Source organism: Triturus cristatus, chromosome 7, assembly GCF_964204655.1.
Source record: "Triturus cristatus chromosome 7, aTriCri1.1, whole genome shotgun sequence".
Classification (NCBI taxonomy): domain Eukaryota; kingdom Metazoa; phylum Chordata; class Amphibia; order Caudata; family Salamandridae; genus Triturus; species Triturus cristatus.
The window spans coordinates 405,262,462-405,277,349 of record NC_140590.1 but is presented as its reverse complement, the minus strand read 5'-3'; the positions used below and the strand labels follow the sequence as shown (position 1 = coordinate 405,277,349).

At 49.0% G+C, this 14,888-nt stretch overlaps 1 protein-coding gene across 1 annotated transcript in view; it reads left to right on the top strand.

Annotated features, from left to right (window-relative positions):
- TRIM28 (tripartite motif containing 28) overlaps nt 1–14,888 on the top strand; it is a 563,778-nt gene that overhangs the window by 282,439 nt on the left and 266,451 nt on the right. The gene's annotated exons all lie outside the window — the stretch shown is intronic.

Sequence of the window (14,888 nt, the reverse complement as noted above, 5' to 3'; positions counted from 1 at the left end):
AACCAATCAAACACTCACACCCAGTCAACAGATCTGGGTTTGATCCATCACCGTTCTTTAGCCCACTCTGCCACCCCAGTTCAGACATGGCCATATGCAAATCAGTCTGACCCTGTGCCTCATGGGAACAGTCCAGCCCGAACTGCAAAGCCATGCCTTTCCTGGACCGGAAACCAGCTTCCTAGGACTGGTTTCTGGCATTTCAGCCGTCTTCAGCCATTCATCTCGCACCGTGCCTTGTGGCTATTTTGCGCTGGGACTTACAGGGGTGTAGATATTCAAACCCTGTTAGGCTGTGGAGTGGAGCAAGTGGAATGGTTGGTTTGTGGTTTTTGCAGGTGGCCCTAATAGTAAAGCAGTTTATATAGTGGTGCAGCATCCTCCGCCAGTGTGAGAAAGGTGTTACTGGGGTAGATGTCGGCATTAGTGTGGATACCCAGATCTGCTGCTCGGCGAGCCATGCCCGCTGTCTGCAGCAGGGGGCATGCAGGTTTGCTTGTAAGCTACATTGAGCGTGCGAAAAGTGTTTTCGAGCAAGTGTATTTGCGCAGACCGTCCCGAACCCAGCATACACACACCACCCTGTCTCTCGCCCCGGGGGATTTTATGCAGTAGAATTATCGCTGTTTGTAGTGGCCAAGGGGATGCCAGGTCTGCGGCTGAAAGGGTGTTGGGTGAATCCAAAAAATGGAGGAAACTGGTTTGGGTGTATAGCGTGTAAAGTCTGAGAACGGGTGCACCCATTCCACCTTTTGTTAGGGGTAGTGTTAGGACATCCTAGGTGATGAGGGGCTGACGTCCCGCCCAGATTAAAGTAATAATGTTGGATTTCAGTTTTGAAAACAATTGTGAAAACAAGTACAGGAATTTTGGAAGCCCCAGTTGATCTGGACCCTAGATAAGCAGCCGAAACGGATAACCTCCCTGGTCATGGGAGCCAGATTGTGGCTCGTGGATGTATATTGTAACTTAGTCTGCATACATGGATGTGACCAGAGCACGGGACGAGAAGCCAGTGCCTTGCTGAGTGTGGTGCTGACGTAGGCATGCTGCCAGAGGTTCCATTCGTGAGAAAGTGCCCTCTTTCTGCATGGTTGCCCCCACTATTTGCTGAATTGCTGATGTACTTAAACTGAGTGTGCCCTGGGCTCCTGCTAATCAGGTACCCAGGGCCTATGTTCTTTACCTAAAACTGCATTGAAGCCTAAACCCAATTGGCATCTCTAGCCACAGGTCAGCCCCAGGTAAATGGTACCACAGGTACCCAGGGCACTGTGACCAGAGAAGGCCTCTAAGGGCTGCAGCACTTACTGTGCCATCCTTGGAGGTCCTGTACCCTGACACACACACTGCCTTTGCAGGCTGCATGTCTTGGTGAAGAGTCGACATGGCACACAGGGATGTGTGCCATGCCTACAACACACTGCCGTAGCATAGATCAGTCACCCATCTAGCTGGGTGCACTATACCAGTGGTGAGGGTACAGGTGCATGAGCCCTGTGCCCCTACAGTGTCTAAGTCCTATCGTAGACATTGTAGGTGCAGTGCTGCCATTAAGAGTATATGATTCTGGGAGCTTGTCATTACAAACTCCACAGCACCATAATGGCTACACTGAAAACTGAAGTTTGGTATCCAACTTCTCAGCACATTAAACCCAGACTGATGCCAGTGTGGGATTAAATGTAAAATGCAAACTAACCTACCACTAGTGTCCAGGCTGAGTGGCTGCTTTCAGCTGCCACCACCAGACATGTTTCTGGACCCCTGGGTCGAGAGCCTACTGGTCTCTGGGGCCTGAAACAATGCACATCCTGGGACCAGGATGGGCAGGGTTCACGAAGGGGATGCCTCAAAGGCTTGCTACCTTTTGTGAGCTTTCCCAGGCCACTTGCTGCTCTCAGCAACTGGTCTGCACTGGCTCTGACCCCCACTTTGGGCGGGAGAACTGGCGGGAAAAACAAGTGAAGAAGAGAAGTGCCCACCTCTGCCAACTCCATCCCTCAGGTGGGGGAGGCGAGGTGAAGCACAACTCAGTCCACGCCATCTTGAAGATGGGAGGACTCAGCCAACCAGGGACAGGCTCATGCCCCCCTCCCCCTAGAGGGTGGCATAATAGGGGGTGGACCCACCCCATGGAAGGGACCCATTGGTCCCTGCCTTTTACCTACCTGTAACACCCCTAAATCTGGTATTTAGGGGCACCTCTGAACCTTGTTTTCTCAGACAAGAACCTGCAACGACCGTGCAGCAGTTTACAAGAGGAAGACACCCACTGACTTGGCCCCAGCCGTACCAGCCTGTCCTCACCTCGAACGTGCTCCTGCGAAATCCCGGTGTGTCCTGCAGCCAACAACCTTGAAAACCCCGGAGGACCAACCTGCCTGCCTTCAAGCAGAAAGACTTTGTCTCCCGTGAACACTGGATTTGTTCACCTGCAACCTCTGGCTCCGGCCGGACACCACGAATCCGCCCCACTCTGGACCCGCCATCCACGGCCTGCACTCGAGTGGACAAACACTACCAGGAGGTCACCCCGATGATCCTGGCCCGAGATCCAGCGACGCCGGACCAGCCTCAAGCCTCCAGCCGACGCCTGCAGCCTAAATCCAGAAGGCCCCCCCTTACCGCGACCAGGAGTTGGTAAGATCTGACCCTAAAAGGCAACCCTGCACCCGATGCCCCACGGCCTTGTGTGCCCAAACCAATGGTGCCTAACCAACTCCTAACTTCCCAACTTACCTCTCAAAGTGGTGGTCGCTCAGAGAAGACCTTCGTCCCGAGCTAAAGTCCAGGAGCTTTGCTCCCACTACCCAGTGGCCTGCTTGCCAACAGCCACCAACTGGAGGCCCCCTATCCCCCATTGGATAACATTGGGACTCAGCACTCTGCACCCGGCCGCCCTAGTGCCGCTGAGGGTGTAACGAGAGTGCATCCTTGACCCAGGGGATAACCCTTGTTCTATCCCCGGAAGCTAAACTCCAAAGTCGATTACTTACCTGGTAACCGTTAACTTCATTTCTCTCTAGAGGAATCCATTGACTGTTTTTCTTTGAAATTTCTCGAAGTGTGTAGTTGATTTGTATGGAAACCAGAAAAATAACAATTGTGCAAAACTGATTTTACTTAACTTTTCTCTATGAAATGTCCCAGTGTGATATCTAGGGATATCACACGGAGTAGAAAAAGTAATCTCAAAAGTAACGTAAAAGTAACTTACCTGTAATTTTCATTGCAAAGTCGATACTAAGTATATTTACAGCATTTCACAGTATTGCATTACCAGTAATTCAAAACTATAACCATTTCAAAGTAAATTTACAATTGCCTTTCAAACTGTGTATGTACTGCAAAGTATTTATCAACTTACCTGTGCTAGGCTTGCTCCGTTCTAGAAAATAAAATAACTAAAAGAATATTTTTATACAAAACCAATTGGTCTGAAGTTAAGTTTTGAGTGTGTGGAATCATTTGCTGATTGAGTGGGTACAACAAATGCTTAACACTGTCCTCTGATACTGCCTTACTGCTCGCCCACACTACCACAAATAGCGAGTAAGGTTCTATCTAACTTTACCTCTACCTGCCTTTGGGGTTCCACTGGACTCTGTGCACACTATACCTCACATTGGTATAGTATATACAGAGCCAGCTTCCTTCAGCGCCTGCAGTGACAGGGCAGGCCCCGTGGGTCAGGCCAGGCCCACGCATCCGGCCGGGTTGAGGCGGCACAGCCGCGGACACAGATGTCTCGGGCCCCTCAGACAGCAAAGCAGGTATGTGGTGTCAGCCGTCAGCACAGGGGGCCGGATGGTGCCCTCTGATCGCAGATTTTTACGGATGGGATGGCTCGGCCTGGCGGAGCTTGCTTTATGCGCAGCCATCTTGCCGCTTATGTGACCTCGCGCCCGGGACTGCTTTCATCTTGAAGAAATCTCTACAACGGAATTGAGAAATATGGGTATTATGGAGGGCCTTAATTTCTGTATAAAGATCTGTCCAACTCTCTCCTTCGCTGGGTTATTGATATACCGACCACCAGACTGACCACACAGCTTTACCCCAGAACTATGCAATTTCATTGCTCAGAGATCATTGCAGTATGCCAACTTTACGGCATTAGGAGATTTTAATCTTCACATGGATGATCCTAGTTGTCCCCAGGCCTCTCAGCTAGCTATGTCACTTAATGGTGCCAACCTTACACAGCATGTGAAGGCTCACACTCACAGAGCAAGTCATATTTTAGATTACATTTTTTCAAACATTCCATCCATGGAAGCAGAGGCTTCCCGGTGTTTGGTCAGGACTGACCCCTGCCTGGTCCCCTTCTATTTCAGCCTTGAAAAAACTCAACCAAGTGGAGTTTGAAGCACTATCTTAAAAAGGAACTGGAAAAAGTTAACAGCTGAGAACCTAGGTTCAGTGCTATCAGTAAGTTTGCCTCAGTTAACTAGCAATCCCAACGACGATTCTTCCGCACTTAATACGTGGATTTCTACCGCCTTGGACACAGTGGCACCTGTGAGATCAGTTAGGACCCCAAGAGAATCCCCATCTGACCCCTGGTTCTCGGCTGACCTCAGAGAGGAAAAGAGCAGGTGTAAAAAGATGGAGCGCCTCTGGAGGAAAGATTATATTTGGGCGGCTAAACTGGCCTATAAGGAAGCCTTGAAAAATCTTCGCAAAGTGATGAGGGAGGCTAGAAGGGAATATTTTGTGAAGCGCATTAATAGCGCAGAAAACTCTGGTAAAGGGATCTTTAGGATAGTTGGCTCCTTCACCAAGCCTTCCAAAAATACCAAAGGTATATGCTACATTTACGGCAGGGGATCTGATGGCGTAGAAAGTCACAGGTAATCCTAAACACTAAGGGCACCCTCTCAAATTTTCTCCCGATTTCCCAGCAGGAATCACTGGCTTAAATCCTGAAATGCAAGTCTGGTTCGCCTGAGGACCCATGTCCCCCGAAGTTGTTCAGGACATTGGCTCATTTGATTTACCCGGTTTTAAATCACATTTGGAATACCTCGCTTTCCAGTAACTGCCCCTATTAAAAAAGCCGAACGCTGACCCGACGGAGCTTAGCAACTACTGTCCGATCTCACTCCTGCCAGCACCTGCGAAGGTGCTAGAAAAGCTGGTGCAACGCCAACTCGCCATTTTTATAGAAGGTCATGACATCCTGCATGACACCCAGTCCGGTTTCCAGTTAGGATTCAGCACCAAGACTGCACTGTTGGAGGTGGCGGATTTCTGTAAGAATGACGGTAGACCCAGGGGCTTAAGTGATGCTGGTCCTTTTTGATCTGTCCGCTGCATATGGAATGTTCTTTTCATCCTGGGTATTTTATGCTGCTAACGTCCCAATGCATTTCGGGCATTAATGCCCTTTGTCAGGGGTAACTAGAACCAAAAAAAAGCCAATCAAAAGTAGTAAAGAACCCCATTATGTGAAAACCGCCGTGGTTCATGCTCTAAAAGAAGTAAATGTGCTCAAAACCTATACTGCTATGTGCTAAAACTCAAAAAATTTGTTCAAACTAAACCAAAGAAAAACTTTAAAGAATTTTTTATATTAATAAATTGGTTTTAAGGCTAAACAGCACATTCCGTGTGCCGATGAAAGACGCCTGAATGGGCATTTCTCGTGCATGTAAAGTTTGGAATGCTACTATTTGACTGTGAAAGCGCACATTCCGAGGATAATGGAATGAAATTGGATGAAACATGGACTACTTGGTTGAACTTGTGTATTACTGCAAGTTTATATCTTGCAATTTCTGCATTGCAGTGCAGCTTGAATCTGGTCTGAAACTGTGCACTTGTCTTTTCTTGATTAACTTGTGTTTAGGGACAGAACATTCATCAAGTCTGCATTCAAATCCTGGCTTGGAGCATATCAAAGTGTTGTTTAAATTGTTGAACTAGGAGTGCATTCTATCTCCTATATTTTTTTCAACACATCCCTGTGTGCCATGTCTCCTACCACTGCATGTAATATTTCGAAGACACCCCAATAACATGCCTTATATTACACGCAGGGTGCCTTATGTTACATGTGAGGTCTATAGGAAGCTGGCTCTCTATATACTATACCAAAGTGAGGTATAGTGTGCACAGAGTCCAGTGGAACACAAAAGGTTGGCAGAGGAAAAGTAGATAGCACCTCACTCTCTATTTGTGGTAGTGTGGTCGTGCAGTAAGGCTTTATCAGAGGACGGTGTTAAGCATTTGTTGTACACCCTCAATCAGCAAATGAATTCACACACTTAAAGACTGAACTTCGGACCAATTGTTTTTGTATAAAAATATTCTTTCCGTTATTTTATTTTATAGAACCAAGCAAGCCTGGCACAGGTGAGCAATACATAATTTACTGTAGTAATGCTGTTGTAACACCGTAAGGTTTACAATTGTATATGCACTTTGTTTTGATTACAGTATTGTTACTGAAAATGCAATGCTTTTGAAATATAGTATATATACTTTGTATAGGCTTTTTAGTAAAATGACCAGGAGATTACTTTGCAGATTACTTTTCTTACACAGTACAGTATACCTGGATGATGCACTGGGACTATTCCTGTAAACAGGTGAGTAAAAGCGTTTTTGTTATTTAGAACAATTTTAAAAGGATTTCTTAGTGTTTCCAACTCCACACTTAAAAGCGTTTTTATAGAAAAACAGTCCACGTTATCCTATGCAGCAAAATAGTGATATCTGTTAACAGGTTTGTACTTTGTTGTTGGAGTTGGTATTATGGGGTTAGACTCGGGTCACCCAGTGTCAAGGATGCACTCTTGTTACACCCTCGACGGCATCAGGGCGGCTGAGTGCTGAGGCCCATTGTTATCCAATGGATCATAGGGGGCCTCTGGTTGGTGGCCGCTGACTAGCAGGTCACTGGGTTTTGGGGGCAAAGCTCCTGGACTTAAGCTCAGGGCTAATGGGGGTTCAAGCCAGCACAAAAAGTGCACCCTCAACGGCACTGTGGGGGCCGGGTGCAGAGTGCTGTTTTGTTGTCGGGTGTCCTGTAGCTTATAATGGAGAGTCTCCGATTTGCAAACACACTGCAGGTTGGGGGATGAAGGTCTTCTGGGTGAGACCACCACTTGGTGAGGTAAGTTGGGATGTTGAGGGTTGGTTAGGCACTATTGGTTGGGCCACCCAAGGCCGTGGGGCATTGGGTGCAGCGGTGCCTTTTAGGGTCGGATCTTTATATTCCTGGTCGTGGTTGGGGGGGACCTTCAGGTTTGAGGGTGCAGCCGTCGGCTGGAGACATGACGCAGGCCAGGGGTCACCGGATCTCAAGTCAGGATCGCAAGGGGGGGCCTCCTATTGTTGTTGGGCCACTCAAACTTGAGCCTTGGGCGCTGGGTGTAGAGTGGTGCAGACCCTTGCAGAGCTGGATTTGTTCATCAACGTAGTCTTTGGGATGGAAGGCAGGCAGGTCCTCCGGGTTTCTCGAGGTTGCTGGCTGCAGGACACACCGGGTTTTTTTCTGGAGCAGGTTTGAGGGGGGACATGCCGGTAGGGCTGGGATTAAGTCAGTGGGCGCCCTCTTGTTAGCGTTGGCACGGCTGTTCGGTCCTTCTTCATTTCTTCTTGCAGGTTCTTGTCTGAGGGAGCAGAGTTAAGGGGTGCACCTGAATACTAGATCTAGGGGCGTTACAGGTAGGTAAAAGGTTGGGACCAATGGGTCCCTTCCCTGGGGTGGGTACACCCCCTATTATGCCACCCTCCAGTGGTAGGGGAACATAAGCCTTTCCTTGGTTGGCTGGGTCCCCCCATCTGCAAGATGGTGTGGACTGAGAGCTGTGCTTCACCTCGCCTCCCCCTCCTGAGGGGTGGAGTTGGCAGAGGTGGGCACACCTCTCTTCCTCACTTGTTTTTCGCGCTAGTTCTCCCGCTCAAAGTGGGGGTCAGAACCAGTGTGGACCGGTTGCTGAAAGCCACAAGTGGCCTGGGAAAGCTCTCAAAGGCGGCTAGCTTTTGAAGCTTCCCCTTCGTGGATCCTGCCCATCCTGGGGAGGAGGCTTGGCACCTCGTCCCAGGATGTGCATTGTTTCAGGCCCCCGAGAGCAGAAGGCTCTCGACTCGGGGGTCCAGAAACCTGTCTGGTGGTGGCAGCTAAGAGCAGTCACACAGCCTGGACACTAGTGGTAGGTCGTTTATCAGGGAGCATCTATAAGATGCTCTCTGTGTGCATTTTTAATTAAATCCCACACTACCATCAGGGTGGGTTTAATGTGCTGAGAAAATTGATACTAGATTTTTCAGTTTTCAACTCCCAGCACCATATACTCTTGATGACAGCACTGCACTTACAATATCTAAGAATGGACTTCGACACTGTAGGAGTACAGGGCTCATGCACCTGTACTGTCACCACTGGTATAGTGCACCCAGCTAGAGTGGTGACTAATCTGTCATGGCAGTGGGTTGTAGGCATGGCACACAGGGATGTGTGCCATGTCGAGTCTTCACTTTGTTCTGCACCAAAACATGCAACCTGCAAAGGCAGTGTGTGAGTGTAATTGTACAGGGCCTCTTCAAGGGTGGCACAATAAGTGCTGCAGCCATTAGAGGTCTTCCCTGGTCACAGTGCCCTGTGTACTTGTGGTACCATTTACCAGGGACTGACCTGTGGTCAGAGATGCCTATTGGGTTTTGGTTTCAGTGCAGTTTTAGGAAAAGAACATAGGCCCTCAGTACCCAATTGGCAGGAGCCGAGGCAACTTTCAGTCTAAGCACATCAGGAGTTCAGCAAAAAGTGGGGGCAACCATGCAGAAAGAGCACTTTCTAACAAGGTCACAACTGCCTGAGCAGATGTACTCTTGTGGTGGTTAGTTCCATTTCAAGTGACCAGTGAAGCCATTTTAAAACCTGCACTGGACATGTTTGAAAACGAGTTCCCCAGCTACATCATGGCTTCACTGAAAATAGGGATGTTTGGTGCCAAACATTCCTTATTAATAAACCCACACTGATTCCAGTGGTGGATTTATTAATACATGCACCCAGGGGACACCTTAGAGGTCCCTCCTGAAAACCTACCAGCCCCTGGTGTGTTGGCTGACTGGATTCTGGCAGCCTGCCACCAGAGACAAGTGTCTGACCCCCCCCCCAAGGGTGAGAGCCATTGCTCTCAGGAGGTCCGAAACAGTCTGCTCAGGAAGTGTAATAACACCCCAACTCACAGGACTACCTGCTGATTTGCATTCCAAGGCAGAGAAGCTTCAAAGGCGCAACAGCCTTTGAAATGAGTCTGGGTTCCCTCACCGGAGAGGAAGCCGACCTTCTTTGTCCAGAACTCTTTGGCATCTGGACAGGCGGGAAAATTAGTCTGGTAGGATTGTCCACCCCTAGGCTAGTACCACCCTTAAGGTGGGCTAATCTGAGCTGGACACGACTTTTCAGAGTTAGCTATCTTTGTGTTGGCAAACCTACGAATTCTCGGACAGAGTTCTGCTGGTGCTGCCTTGGACCTTGCACACCACTCATCTTCACTCCTTGATATTGGTCACATCGTGTTTCGATTTAGATACCTGTATATAGGTTTCCCGCAATCCTGTCCTTATATAGGCACAATTCGCATTGCCCTTATTTAGGCATAGAATCCCAGTCCTTAGTTTAGGCATTAGCTATGCTAACCAAATACAGGCATGGTCACCTACATCCGTCCATCCCACGTCACAAGGAGCTCTTAGAAACCAGACCCTTAAGCCGCACGGGACTTTCCCTAGCTAGGATTATTGATTTCTCCAAGAACTCATCTGTTATTCATGAAATACTATTCCTTAGGGGTTCATCCATGACTTCTTCCTCTGCTCCACTTCACGTCAATGCTAGCATTCCTAAGCACCTTCCAGGTATAAATATACCTTCCCTTACCATGGCACGACTCGGCACGACTTGACCGCACGGTTCGCCATGGCACGTTAGGAAGAGACCATATCCCGGCCTGACGCACTTACCAGACGCTGTCATCCCTGCTCGCAGAGAATCCAGCTTCCAGTGTTCTGACTCCCTTTGCTGGGTGTTAGAGTTTGAGACCCGGATAGAGATTCCCACCTCTCTCATTCTAAGGTACTAGAACCTAGAGGGACTCCTGGCATACTAAACTTTGTAAATACCATACTATAGAAAACAGCACCTACTTCTTACCTCGTACTACACTTAGGTTAGGTACACTGGGGTAGAACTACTTAGAAGCATCAGACGAGTATTCACTTTTTAGCCTGTTATTTATGTATATATGATTATATGTCATAGCTAAAAGACAATGCTATTGCAGTATTATTTCTTCTTAGTGCTTACGCTGTGTGTATTATATCTTGCTTACTGTCTAATGATTGTAACCGCTCATATCTCTTACACGTGAAACAAGACTGTTCAGTAAACCCCTTTTATTGAAACGCCGTCTATCTATTTCTGTGTAACGCTGGAGAAACTATGCATGCACGATTGACTGAGTGAAACTGTTATCTATTGTTTCCACGATTCTGAGATGCGTTCCGATTCTAAGGGAAACAAAGTTGTCATGTTTATGCGGTTGTCAGAAACTAATCCCTTCTTGTTCGAGAAGCTTCTAGTGACCTCTGAGTTAGCTGGCACACAAAAGTAATTAAGTTTAATGTACTCGATGGGGGCATACTGACCTTAGTCCTATGCAAAAACTATAGTGTATATTATTCCAATGCGCAGAGCCTATAAGGGAAATAGGAACTACACTACACCGTAAGTCGCTGTACTGTACCTGAATGCCGCATAAACTTTTTCTCCCATAGGATAACATTGCAGCTTCTAAAAATTGCACTAATTGCTGATTTTTTTTAACTGAAAAGAATTCCTATTTAAAAACGTACTTTGCTCAACGAACTGCTTCCGGTGCCTAAACATAAATAAAGATAAGTGTTATGTTCGAGGCATATGAGCTGCAGATTACACACTGTGCATAGATCGCCATCTGGTGTTGGGCCTGGATGTTTGCAGTTGTTTTTCCTCTTGGAAAGTCTTTGAAAGTCACAAGGTATGCGACTCCTCCTTTGGATCGTATTGCGCATGGGCTTTGGCTCCATCCTCAGATTGTTTTTTTCCGCCATCGGGCTCGGATGTGATCTTCGCGCTCCGGTTCCAAACAGTTTCCAGTTCTCCCATCGACGCGCAATCCTCACCCCCTTTCGCGGTATTGTTTTCGATCGCGATCTCCACACTTGACGCTGCTCTCATCGATCAAGACCTTCGATTCCAGTCGTCGACTACTGCCTTCGGGCCTACCCAAGCTCCGGTCCTGGCTAATGGAAAGGACTCCCTTCAAGAATTACCCTCGATGTGGGTCCAAATTCCCCCACACCGACCTTCACGAAGTATGCAACCTCTGCCTCTCCCCTGAACACGAGGCTCGAGACTGTCCGGCGTGCAAATCCTTCCGGTCCAAGAAAACCATTAGAGACTGAAGGGCATGAAGAACTATGGCACACTCGTCGACGGCGATCCCAGACGACATCTTCGGAGAAGGCGTCGACGCTCCCCCCCCCCCCCCCCCCCCCTCCTCCCCCCCCCCCCCCCCGGCCTCAACAGCATTGAAAAAGGCTTCGGTCACGCCTTCGCCTCCGTGCCTAGGCACGACCATGAACACTGCTTCCCACACTGCACCTTCGGGACTGGTAAAGAAGCCTTTTAAGCCTTCCGGCGGCTCGGGCTCGAGCCAGCCCACCGTCGGTGCTGAGAAACACTCCTCCAAACCGACGCCGAAAAAGAAAATGGCCTCCTCCTCGGCAACGAGCTTCATACCGAAACACTCTGTGCCGAAAACCAGCACCAGCTCCTCGGTGCCGACACCTTCCCCGGATCCGAGCAAAAAACACAAGGCCCCCGACACCCATATCTCGAAGCTGAAAACCATCTCGGAACCGAGTAACCAACCAGCCCTTTCGAAGCCGCAGTTCAAAACAGTGGACTAGCGCAGACTCTAAAAAATAAAAAAAAAACCTGCGACGCCGATGCCTTCGGCGCCGACGGACAAGCCACTCTCTGAAGAACTTTTTACGCCTGATCCATTGCAAAAAACGCTGGTCAAGGATCCTAAAACCGGACATTTGATGCTCAGCATCAAAAAGAGACAGCTGGACAAGTCTGCCCCAGCTCCACCTCCGGAGAGGAAAGACTTTGCTACCTTCCCTTTGAGAATACCTTCGCCCCCTCCTCCACCTCCCCCACCTCATCATTCCCCCACACCCTCTCCAGATGATGACAATGAGGATGTCTATGATGACATAGGGGACGAGCCCCATGACCAACCTACAGGGGACCCCACTCCTACAGGCTCCCCAGACCCATGGGACGACTAACATTCCTGACATTCCTAACGTCCCGCAGGATGATCTCTACCCTTCGAGACCATCCCCACCAGAAGACTCATTTTGGTTCAACCACCTACTCTAGAGGGCTGCACACTACCACGGTGTGGATCTCCATACCGACCCCGTGGAGGAGGACTTCATCCTTGATACTTTCGACGCCACACATAGGGCCACCTCCATACTGCCCATGCTCAAAGGAGTTATCAAACACGCGCCGGAGGTCTTTAAAGATCAAGTCAGAGCCAGGGTCATCAACCCTCGCATAGAAAAAATATATAAAGCCGCCCCTACAGATCTCTCCTGCATCAGAGGGCCAGCACCACTAGATTCCCTGGTAGTGTCTACAGCACGAAAGAGAGCAAACTCCCAAGCATTAGGCGAGGCACCACCACCGGATAGTCAAAACTCTTGGACGCATCGGGCAAGCGCACTGCATCCCAGGCTGCCAACATATGGCGCATCGCAAATACACAAGCGCTTCTGGCAAGATATGACAGGGCACATTAGGACGAACTAGAAGCCATAATGCAACACCTCCCTGACAAATATAAAAATAGAGCCAATGAGTTAATTCAGGAGGGCAAAACCATCACCAATCCCTTCATCCGCTGTGCCCTAGATGCAGCTAGCACCGCCTCTAGGGCAATTAACACCAGCATCCTACTCCATTGACATGCCTGGCTTAGGATTTCAGGTTTCAAACCAGAGGTGCAAGCTTCCATCCTGAACCACCCTTTTGACCAAGAACATCTGTTTGGCCCAAAAGTAGGTGAGGCCCTTGAAAAAATGAAGAAAGACACTGATACGGCAAAATCTATGGGAGCCTTACAATCGCACCCTCTCAGGCGCTCTTTTCGCCACTCTTCCTTTCGAAGCACATCCAGAGGCTACTCCTCTGACACCTCTTCCACTTCCTATAAAGCCCCTACCCAATCCTCCTTTACAAGGGGTTACCAAAGAGGCGGCTACAGGGGCAACAATATCAAAGGCAGAGGCAAGACAAACCCCTCCCGCTCTGCCTCCACCCCTACCCAATGACTTCCCTCTACTCCCCCCAGACCATCCCACTCCGGTCGGGGGCAGACTCCAAGATGTCCTTCCTGTCTTGACTACTATCACCTCAGACAAATGGGTAATTCAAATAATTCGGTCAGGATACTGCCTCGAACTGACATCTACCCCCCCAAACATTCCACCCAAACAACGTCCCATGTCACGGGAACATTTAACATTAATAAAGCAGGAAGTAATCTCCCTCCTACAAAAGGGTGCGATAAAACCAGTGCCTACCAATCAACAAAATATGGGAGTTTACTCCCTATATTTTCTCATACCAAAAAGGGACGACACTCTAAGGCCCATCCTAGACATCAGACCCCTAAATCGATATATACACTCAGACCATTTCCACATGGTCACACTCCGGCAGGTACTTCCACTGCTCTCCCAAAACGACTTCCTGGCCACTATAGACCTCAAAGACGCCTACTTCCACATTCCTGTTCACAACGCTCACAGGAAGTTTATCAGATTTGTGGTGGACCGCCAACACTACCAATTGAAAGTGCTCCCCTTCGGAGTCACCGCAGCACCACGGGTGTTAACCAAGTGCCTAGCGGTGTTGGCGGCACACCTGCGACGGCAACACATTCATGTCTTCCCATACCTACACGACTGGCTCATAAAAGCCAGCTCATACAACCAATGTGTACAACACACCCAAGCCACTATCCAATTACTTCACGACATGGGCTTCACAATCAATCACATGAAGTCCCAACTACAACCATCCCACCTAAAGCTATACTTTGGTGCCACCATAGATACCGCAAAAGTGCTAGCCTACCCCAGTCCTGCCAGGATAGCAAGCATTCACACTCTCCGTGCCAAATTTCAGCCAGAACACACTCTTCCAGCTAGAGTGCTTATGCAACTAATAGGAATGATGGGCCTCTTGCATATTCATAGTACCCCACGCAAGACTCCAGATGCGTCCTCTCCAAGAGTGCTTAGGGCGCCAATGGAACCAGGCCCAGGGTCAATTGACAGATCTGGTGTTGGTAGACTGTCGGGCCCATCGCTCTCTGCAGTGGTGGACCACCACAAACACTTTCCAAAGGGCGACCGTTCCTGGACCCGGTTCCTCAGATAGTACGGACAGCAGATGCATCGCTCTCTCTGGCTGGGGAGCTCACCTATTACATCACACCATGCAGGGCAGGTGGACACCCCAACAAAAGTTACTCCACATCAACTATCTGGAGTTGCTAGCCATATTCTTAGCGCTAAAAGCCTTTCAAACTCGTGTCTCAGGCAAGGCCGTCTTAGTCCGCACCGACATGACAGCCATGTACTATATACAGAAACAAGGCGGCACACACTCTCTGCAGCTCTCTCAGCTAGCACAGAGCATATGGAGATGGGCCATACCCCAAGAAATCTTTCTCCTAGCCCAACATGTCCCAGGAGTCCAAAACACTATGGCAGATCTGCTGAGCAGACAAACACAACAGATCACG